The sequence below is a fragment of the Penaeus chinensis genome, chromosome 31 (assembly GCF_019202785.1).
Source record: "Penaeus chinensis breed Huanghai No. 1 chromosome 31, ASM1920278v2, whole genome shotgun sequence".
NCBI classification, from domain to species: domain Eukaryota; kingdom Metazoa; phylum Arthropoda; class Malacostraca; order Decapoda; family Penaeidae; genus Penaeus; species Penaeus chinensis.
In genome coordinates, this window is record NC_061849.1 from 17,126,576 (window position 1) to 17,136,575 (window position 10,000).

The window sequence follows — 10,000 nt, forward strand, 5'->3', positions numbered from 1 at the left end:
TGCACGCCTGTTACGGTCGAAAGCCCCTTGAAGCATCATAATTCAAACCTCTTTTGGTAAGGACTAGGCTCTTGCGAGTGACTTCGACTGCTGCCCAATCCATAGAGCCCGAGTAGCGAGTGCTTTCGGAAGCTCGTGCGAGAGGTCGGGAGGCTGAGCGCCCACACAGAACTACGAGGGGCTTGCTGCAGCTCGCCCGTCACAAACGCAATTAAGGTAGAGATCACAGGTCACAAGGGGGGGGGGGGAGGGGAGGATGGGAAGCGAAGGAGCGGTAATGCACCTCGACCCCCCCCCCCCATCCCTACCCCATCCCCACCCACTTGCCCATTTACCCAGTCTCCCCAATCTCCTTCCTTCCTTTTCTACCTTGCTTACACGCCCCCACACATCCCACGCACACATACACATACCCACCTGCCCGCCCGCCCGCCCGCCCGCACCCCGGAACAAAGGGATGGGCGTGAGCGTCCGTGCCAACACGCTGCCCATTAACCGTGACTTCCCCCTCCCGCGCGTCCACCCGCCCGCATCCTAAGTCACGGTTTTTACGTCTTGGTGACCTACTTGTGGGTGACCTATAGGGAGGGGGAGGGGGGGGGGTGAAGGACGCAAAACAGATGGCGCGAAGACGAAGGTGAAGGAAAGGCACAGGTGGCGGGTTGCTTTGTCCTGGGAGGGGCGAGGGGAAAGAGCCAGCTGAGGCCCAGGAATCGAACGCAAGGAGGAGAGAGCCAATCAGGTGGCGAGGAACGGGCGAATGGGAGAGACAGAAAGGAGGGAGAATTGGGGGGAGGGGGTGAAACTGCTGGCTCGAGTCACAATGGCCGAGGCATTAATCACATATGAAAAAAGAAATATATTTTTTCCTAATCGTTCCGGTTTATTAACTGCGTTATTGCTTTTGTGTGCACATATGAATATATATATATATATATATATGTTTATATATGTATATATACACATATATATATACATGAATGTATGTATTTATGTATGTATGTATGTATGTATGTATGTATGTATGTATGTATGTATGTATGTATGTATGTATGTATGTATGTATGTATGTATGTATGTATGTATGTGTGTGTGTGTGTGTGTGTGTGTGTGTGTGTGTGTGTGTGTGTGTGTGTGTGTGTGTGTGTATTTAGAGAGAGAGAGGGAGAGAGAGAGAGAGAGAGAGAGAGAGAGAGAGAGAGAGAGAGAGAGAGAGAGAGAGAGAGAGAGAGAGAGAGAGAGAGAGAGAGAGAGAGAGAGAGAGAGAGAGAGAGGGAGAGAGGGAGAGAGAAAGAGAGAAAGAGAGAAAGAGAGAGAGAGAGAGAGAGAGAGAGAGAGAGAGAGAGAGAGAGAGAGAGAGAGAGAGAGAGAGAGAGAGAGAGAGAGAGAGAGAGAGAGAAATGGGGGGTCTAAAGAGACAGAAAGAGAAAGACACTGACAGAGTACGTGCATGTAACTGTATGTGTGTATGTAAAGATGACATGGCAATAATGTGCATAATAACATTAGCAATAGCAACCAGCAATCACCTCTCCTGTCGTGCTCCAGCAAAGGCTTACCAACACCGTTTCGTCCTTGTGCAACGAACGTGAGTGCATTATCAATATCACACCGACTTCCTCTCTAAGAAAGTTTACACAATAAAAAGCTCCAAATTATATCCCGCGGAATTGCCGTGTCATAAGGAAATGCCATAATAATTGCTTTCGCAACCGAAAGACACACACACTGCCGCGCATACGCAACGGCCTTCTCGATCTCTCTGCCCACTCTCTCTTTTCTCTTCTCCTTTCTCTCTCTCCACTTCTCTCTTCTCTCCGATCTCTTCCCTATTTTCTCTTCTCTCTACCTTTCTCTCTCTTCTCTCCTCTCCTCTATATATCTCTTTTCGTCTCTCCTCTCTATCTCTATTTCTATCTCTAGCACGCGCGCGCGCACACACACACACACATATTTCATAAAAAAAAATGGCTGCACACAACCAGATCGCTGACAAGCTGACGAAATAAAAGAAAATCCTTCAAAATCCGCAGAACGACCCCCGAGAACGAGCAGCAACGACAGCGCCTCCTCTCGAAGTCGTCCTCGAACCCCCTCGCGGCACCCACGCCTCCCGTCCCGTGTCTCGCCGTCACGCTGCCGACGATGGCTCCCGGCGGCTCCCGAAGAACATGTGACGTCGGGTCCTATCGCTCTTGGCAAATCGGATCGGCTGGCTGGTTTCTTGACGTCGTCGCGTCGGCAAGCTGTCTCGAGGCAAGTTGAGTAACGGAGGTCAAGATGCTGTGTTCATTCCTGAATAGTCATGGCACCTTATGTCCCTTACTTTCTTTTTTCTAATTCATTATACTGTAACAATAAATAACATTAATTTCTAGATTACTAAATCGTTTTCGGGAGTTCCACCTAGATATTCACTCCTTAGCCTAAACGAACATGCCCAAACTCTACGGAGACGGCACGCCACCTTTTGAATACCCGCAACAGCAAAGGAAAACGAAAGTCGAATTGAGAATCATGCATAGCAACCTCCTGGTCAGCATCTCGGCATCTCAATCGACGACGGGGAAATGACGCGGCACTTCAGGCTTATTTTTGCTTTTGTTTTTTTACGGTGAAAGGAAAAAAATAAAATTGTTCCTTCTGGTACGGCCACCGTGGAGCATCTGGCATGGTCGGTACTGACGCAATCTATTAAAAATGGCCTTTCAATATACACTGACTTCCCAGACTACAAAAATGGCGCCTTGACTGGTATAACCGCATTACCCCAAGGCTATCATAAAAACTAAATATATAAATACATACCTTGAAAAGCAACCACAAACGCATTCCGTGTGTCCTTTTCATCTAATCAATTTTCCACCTTACCTTGCCCACCTGGTTCATAAAAAGAAACAAAATGAGAAAAAAAACATATCAACGGTCATCGTCCAGACCGCAATAACAGCAAATCAATTTCCTTCTCACGCATTACAGACGGTAACATCACTCCCCCTCCCTCCCCGCCTCTTCTCCCCCCGCCTCTTCTCCCCCCCCCCCTCTCTCTCTCTCTATCCCTCTCCTTCTCCCCCCCCCCTCTCTCTCTCTCTCTCTCTCTCTCGCTCTCCCTCTCTCTTTCTTGCTCTCACTCTCTCTTTCTTTCTCTCCCTCTCCTTCTCCCTCTCCCTCTCCCTCTCCTTCTCCCTCTCCCTCTCCCTCTCCTTCTCCCTCTCCCTCTCCCTCTCTCGCTCTGTCGCTCTCTCGCTCTCTCGCTCTGTCGCTCTCTCGCTCTCTCGCTCTGTCGCTCTCTCGTTCTCTCGCTCTCTCGCTCTCTCATCCCCTTCCCCATCCTTCTCTCGCGTTCTCCTCCATTCTCCCCTTTTCCTCTTCTTTCTTCTAGCCCCTTTTTTACCGGCGCTGCCATTACGGTGCTTCAGTGTACGATGCTTGATTAACCTCACTACCTGCAACCGCACCTTCCCGTCCACCTTGCCTTGTACCTGCTTGCTTCTGCATTCACCTTGACTCGTGGTTGGCAGGCACACATGCTTGCAGGGACGAGGCACGCAGAGCGGCACAATGACGCACGTTCACACTCGCGCACACGCACAAGCGCACACTGACGGACTCACACGCACGCAATCTATCGCCAACATTTCCTGTATGCAATGCTACCTATTCTCACCTTCATGAAGATATTGCCAAACGCCACGATGATTCTAGAACACAAAAGCCTTAAGGCAATACCATTTCGAAGGAGACAAAGGCTACCTTCATGAATACCTATTTCAAGTCGAACATTGTACCCAAAGTTCCGTTCGTGGCCCACAACCTCATTATCATAAATGGCTTATTCTTCCTATCGTTTCAGATCGCATAAACCGAAAATGACATTTCCTTTTAAGTAAATGATAATCAAGCTATCGGACTTTCTCTCTCTCGCTGCCTGAGAGACTGAATAAAAAATCGCCATCACCTCCGTCCTTTCGTGGCCTCATGCCCTGACCTCACGTGTAATCCTGAGATACGAATCCCTTCTTAACGTGACCTATCATGACCTCCTTCCTTCCCTCTCCTCCATCTTCCTCCCCTTTCTTTCCTTCCTTCCCCTCTCCCTCCCTCCTTCCCCAAAACCAAACAGGCGTGACACGAAGGTACATCGTGACACAGACCTAAATGGAGAGAGAAAGAAAGAAAAAATCAACTGCATTTTTTTTACTTAGAAGTTTAATTAAGGGCTTGTTTCAAACATGTTTCCAAGACATGTTCGAGCGTGTTTCCTGTTTTCACCTCCGAAAACGTGCGTGAGTGATGCGTTGGGTTAAATGCTTATCTTAAAAAATATGGATAGTAAGGTAACTGGTGGGTAATGCTTAATTAAATGTTATAAGAGAAATGATAAAAAAAAAACATAGATAATCTATAATGACAGCAATGACAACAACAACATGATGGTGTGAGAGAGAGAGAGAGAGAGAGAGAGAGAGAGAGAGAGAGAGAGAGAGAGAGAGAGAGAGAGAGAGAGAGAGAGAGAGAGAGAGAGAGAGAGAGAGAGAGAGAGAGAGAGAGAGAGAGAGAGAGAGAGAGAGAGGCTGACTGACTGACTCTGACTGCTGCTCACGATCACCCAGTCATGCAGAAACACTACCCTGCTTAATTTGCATGTCCCCACATCCGGTTAAAGGCAAAGGGAGGAAGGCGGCTGTAGTGACCGGCTTGGGAGTTCGTCTGAGCGCTGTGTGGTCCGGCGTGGCTGACGTGAGGCAACAAAAGAAATTTGTAAAACTAAACCAAAAGGGGCGAAAGAGAGAGAGAGAGCGAAGGGTGAGGGAGAGGGAAGAATACGAATAGGGGAAAACTAATGAAAATAGAGAATGAGAGAGAGAGAGAGAGAGATAGACAGACAAACAAACCCCATTATAACAAATATCAAGAACTGAGCATGCGCATCCACACCTTCCCCATGTCACAATGGCGTCTCATCATTAAGACTTCATGCAGCAACATACACGAGGCGTCCAGTCGCCCCCCCCCCCCCATTCCTCTCAGCCGTCTTGTTGTCCACCCCCTCCCCCTCCCCCTCTCGTCTTACACGATTAATAATTCAGGATCACACGGCCCCTTGCGGCATCACGGTGACCAAACGTGCTTCATACCGCAACCGGAGAGTCAGAGCGGCCGTTACGAGGAGATGGACCTGTTACCACGGGCTTCGTAACCGGGAACCTGGGCCCTTGCGAGATCGGGCAGCCATCTGCATTCCATTCCTTGGTTTGGTTTCGTCAGGTGCAGTACCGAGAGAGGGGAGGGGAGAGTGTCAGGAGAGAGGAGAGGAGAGTGAGGAGAAAAAAGAGAGAAGAGGGAAAACACATGAGAGGATAGGGAGAGACGAGAGGGGAAATAGAGATGGGAGGTAGAATAGGGACGAGAAAGAGAAGACAGATGAGGATATAACAGAGAGGAGTGGGGAGAGGGAGAGAAAAGAGATAATAACAGAAAAAAACAAGAGGGGAAAATGGAGACCGACTGACTTTCTTTGAAATTCCACACCTCGCCTTCCGCCCTAAGCTCACCGACAGTGGCGTGAGAACTCGAGAATTCCTCAAATGGCTAAATTTAGAATTCGAGTTTCCGCTTGCGAGAGGGAAGTGGCGTGCGAACCGATTGAGCGACCACAGCGAAATTAGGACCAACTACTAATCACTACTGACCGCTACTAGCCTACTTTCGAGGCGAGTCTACGCTTCACTGAGGCTACTGCCACATACACGCGGGTTTATGCAATCGCCGGCATGGGAGGCTGCAGATGATGAGTGTAGGCTTCCTGTCTTTCGGTAGATTTACCTCCTTGGAGAAAAAGCAGACAGATAGATAGACAGATAGAGAGAAACGGAAAGACAGAGAAACAGAAAGAGAGAGATAAATAGACACACACAGACTACCACCATTACCAAACTGATTTTTCCGCAGTGCCACCACGTGAGGAACTTTCATTTCCCGAATCCCGCTCTCTTTCACCCCCATTTACCTCTCCCCTTTCTAGACGAAACCGAATGGAGGAAACGGCGATGACGAAAACGACGACGAAGAGGAGGAAGAGGAAAGAGGAGAAGGCGATGAACCGAGGAACGATCGCAAATTGGCTGATCGAGCGCGTGATCCCAGCAAATGGCATGATTTAGGGGCTTCATTCCATTGCCACGGCGGTCACGGCGACGGCGGGCGTTCCCTTAGAGAGCGATGAAGGCAGATAGCAAGAAGGACGGAGGCAAATCCTGGGGAGGGCTGGGGAGGGCTGGGGAGGGGTGTGGAGGGGGGAGGGGTTTGGAGGGGGGAGGGGGGAGGGTTATGGAGAGGAGGGGAGAAGAGGGGACTGGGAGATAGAAGAGTGAGAAGAGACTGGAGACACGCAGATAGATAGATAGTTAGATGGATAGAGAGGCAGACAGATAAAGATAGAGAGATCAAAGTGTGAAAGAAACCGAAAATAGAAGTTATAACCCACGGAGATCCCAAAGCGCCAACAAATATTCACCACCTTCGACTCCCCCCTCTCAGACGCAAAAATAAATCACAAAAACACGAAAAAGAAAAATACAAAATCTAAACAGAATAAAACAAAAAATATGCAAACCAACAGCCAGCTGAACCTTTGATGTTGATGTCCGAGAGAGAGACAAAAATTCTCGCCGGGAATGTCGAGCGCGCGGCGGAGGGCGGCGGGGAAAGTGAACACTGCAGTTCGAGACGACTTGAAATGTCGTGCTTGTATTTCGTACTTTCTTCTTTTTCTGTTCTCTCTCTCTGCTCTCTCTCTGCTCTCTCTCTGTCTCTCTCTCTCTGTCTCTCTCTGTCTCTCTTTGTCTCTCTTTGTCTCTCTCTCTCTCTCTCTCTCTCTCTCTCTCTCTCTCTCTCTCTCTCTCACACACACACACACACACACACACACACACACACACACACACACACACACACACACACACACACACACACACACACACACACACACACACACACTCACACACACACACACACACACACACACTCTCACACACACACACACACACACACACACACACACACACACACACACACACACACACACACACACACACACACACACACACACACACACACACTCTACCCCGCCCCCTCTCTCTATCCATTCCTGTCTGTTCCCTATGTCTCTCTCCCTCTTTCTATCTCTCATTTCTCTCCTCCTCTCGCCCCCCTCCCTTCCACCCCTCCCTCCTTCCTTCCCAAACCCACCCCGACTTTCCTCGGTCTTTTCCTCCTCCCGACACCAAATTCTCGAGACTCGCCGCCGACAAGACCTCGCCGAACACGTTTTGTAAACACCTCGGCATCTTGTCATGTCATTGTCTTCCCCCCCCCCCCCCCCACCCTCTTTTTTTCGGTCGCCTGTGGAAAGTGTCTCTAGATTAAGCGATAGGTGACGTTCTCCGTTCCTTTTTGAGTGAGTAATTCTTGTTCTCTTTAGCGCCGTGTCATCAAGCTATATCGGGTTCTCTGGTATCGTAAATTTGAAATGAAAAGTGTGTTTCTATTTGAACACTGCACGATATCTCACAAAAGGTGATGTTTTATGTGCTATACAGAGGGCGGGAAATGTGCACCTCCTATTATTCACTTTCTCTCCTATCCTATCTCTCTCTTTTATTTTTCCCTATCCGTTCACTCTCCTACCCTTTGTTTCTCCGACTCCTTTCCTCTCCTATTTTTCTCTCTCCATTACTTTTTCTGCCGCTTCCTCCTCCCTCTTCCCTTCCCATTTCTCCTCGCCCCCCCCCCCCCCCCCCCCCCCCCCCAACCCGAACCGCCTGACCTCTGCCGCTGCCCCGCCGCACCCCCCCCCCCCCCCCCGTATCCTTGGCCGATTCCTGCCATAATTATAAATTGCCTTTCGCGCCGGAAGTGAACGAGCGCCAAAAACAACAACCCTGGCCGCGTCTAATGCTTGAGAACCGTTCGAGCTCTTTTCTCTTCTCGCCTCTTGCATCGCCTCGCTTCGGCGTCCGCGCTTGATGCCCTTTCACCCTTCTGCTGCTCCCCTCCGCCCCTTCCTTCGTCATCGTTATCTTTCCCTTTATTCGACCTCTTCTTTTACCTTCGTCAGTGTTTCTTCGCCCTCTTCTTCTTCTTCTTCCCTTACATTTTATCTTATAATTGTTACAGCTATTGCTGTTAATACTATTTTTCTCCCCCTCTTCCTCCTCCTCCCTTTCCCTGTTCCTCCAGCTCTCCCTTTCCACTCGCATCCCCGAGGACGGATTAGCGGCCCCAAATGCCACGGGCACCGCTGAGGCGTGGAGCGGGAGGGACGGCGCTGCACATCCGGGAATGCGCCGCTCGACCCTATCGTAACTGTGCATAACTTATCAATGATACGTATGACTGTTAGAGCTTGCTACAAAGAAAAAGTGAGACGCACCAATATTATATATATACAGGTAATCTTATATATGTAATTCCAGACGTGGAAAACCGGGAATAGCCCGTGAAGGCCGCTACCACGCACCGCTTCGCCATTGCGAAAAACTACGGGTTTTTGGATTTGAAAATTTGCAAGATCTCGTCGCAGATAAACCGACCAGTTTTTCCCCCACAAATCAGTGTCATGCGCATAATCATGGCCGATTGCCCAAGCAGATTATACCTTCTCCTCCCCCCCTTTAGCCTCACTGCTTGTCTTGTACCCTACGATGCCCAGTGACCTTCAGGGAAATTATAAACGATAAGCAGTACAAAAAAATAAATCGACAAACGCGCATGAACGAAGTATATACATTTTATGCAAGCACACACATCCTTCCTAGCTCCCTATAGCATAGTCAAGAATTTCTCTCCCTCCCTCTCCCTCTCCCTCTCCCTCTCTCTCTCCCTCTCTCTCCCTCCCATTCCCTCTCTCCCTCTTTCCCTCCCTCCTCCCCTCTCTCCCTACCTCTCCATCCTCCTCTCCCTCCCTCTACTCTCACTCTCGCTCGCACTCAAGGGCAGTCAGGGACATCCCCGAGCATCTCCTGCGGCGCATTACAATCGGGCATGAGTGGTTTACCGCTCGGAAGGTCGCCTGGCGTTCCCTTTCGTTAAAGGCTGTGTTTGCTCTTCAATATGTACAATCAGAAGAACAAAGACATACAAAAGAACACGCACAAGCAGACGCACTCGCACATGCGTACCCACACACGCGCACACACACATACACACACACACACACACACACACACACACACACACACACACACACACACACACACACACACACACACAACCACACACACACAACCACACACTTACTCACTCACTCAGAAAGTGAATGAGAATAATTGTTGTTTATGTAATGTACAACGAGCATTCGCAACATCCGTGATAAATCTTTTAGCTGAAAAAGAGTAAATACCCCTCCCCCCTGAAACAATGCTGAGTAATGGAACTCGAAGCTGCTCCGATGGACCTGACAAGACTGTCATCATTAAAGATAATTAAAGATAACTTCCGGTCTCTGGATTTTCTGTGCCACCCGCCTCTTTCTTTTTCTTTTATCTCTCGTTTAACTTTTTCCACACATAATAGCATTTTCTCAAGTATCTACTATCATCAAACGTCCAGTAAACTACCAATTACTATTTATCTTGTTCACTCTGTCCTCTCCCATCCCTTAAGGAATACAGTAAAATCCACCATATATATATATATATATATATATATATATATATATATATATATATATATATATGTATGTAACGATAACAGTTTGTTTGTCGACTTACAATCAAGCTACAACTACAATATAATGCACACGTAGTTTTAATAGTAAATCAGATTCTAAAAGTAACCCTTAAATGACAGATGTGTGGGAGAATGAATGAATGAATGAATGAACAACTGAATAAATGAAAGAAGGAATGAAAATACTCGTGACTGTCAGTCTTCCCTTCGCCCTGACCCGTAAGGAAAGACGACGTCGCCCAAACAAACAACATGTATTGATGCATAA

General features: G+C 48.5%; 1 protein-coding gene across 3 annotated transcripts in view; it reads right to left on the reverse strand.

Moving 5' to 3' along the window:
* The window catches only part of LOC125041827 (cadherin-23-like), a 69,246-nt gene that overhangs the window by 58,620 nt on the left and 626 nt on the right, over positions 1 to 10,000 (reverse strand). The window lies entirely within an intron of this gene.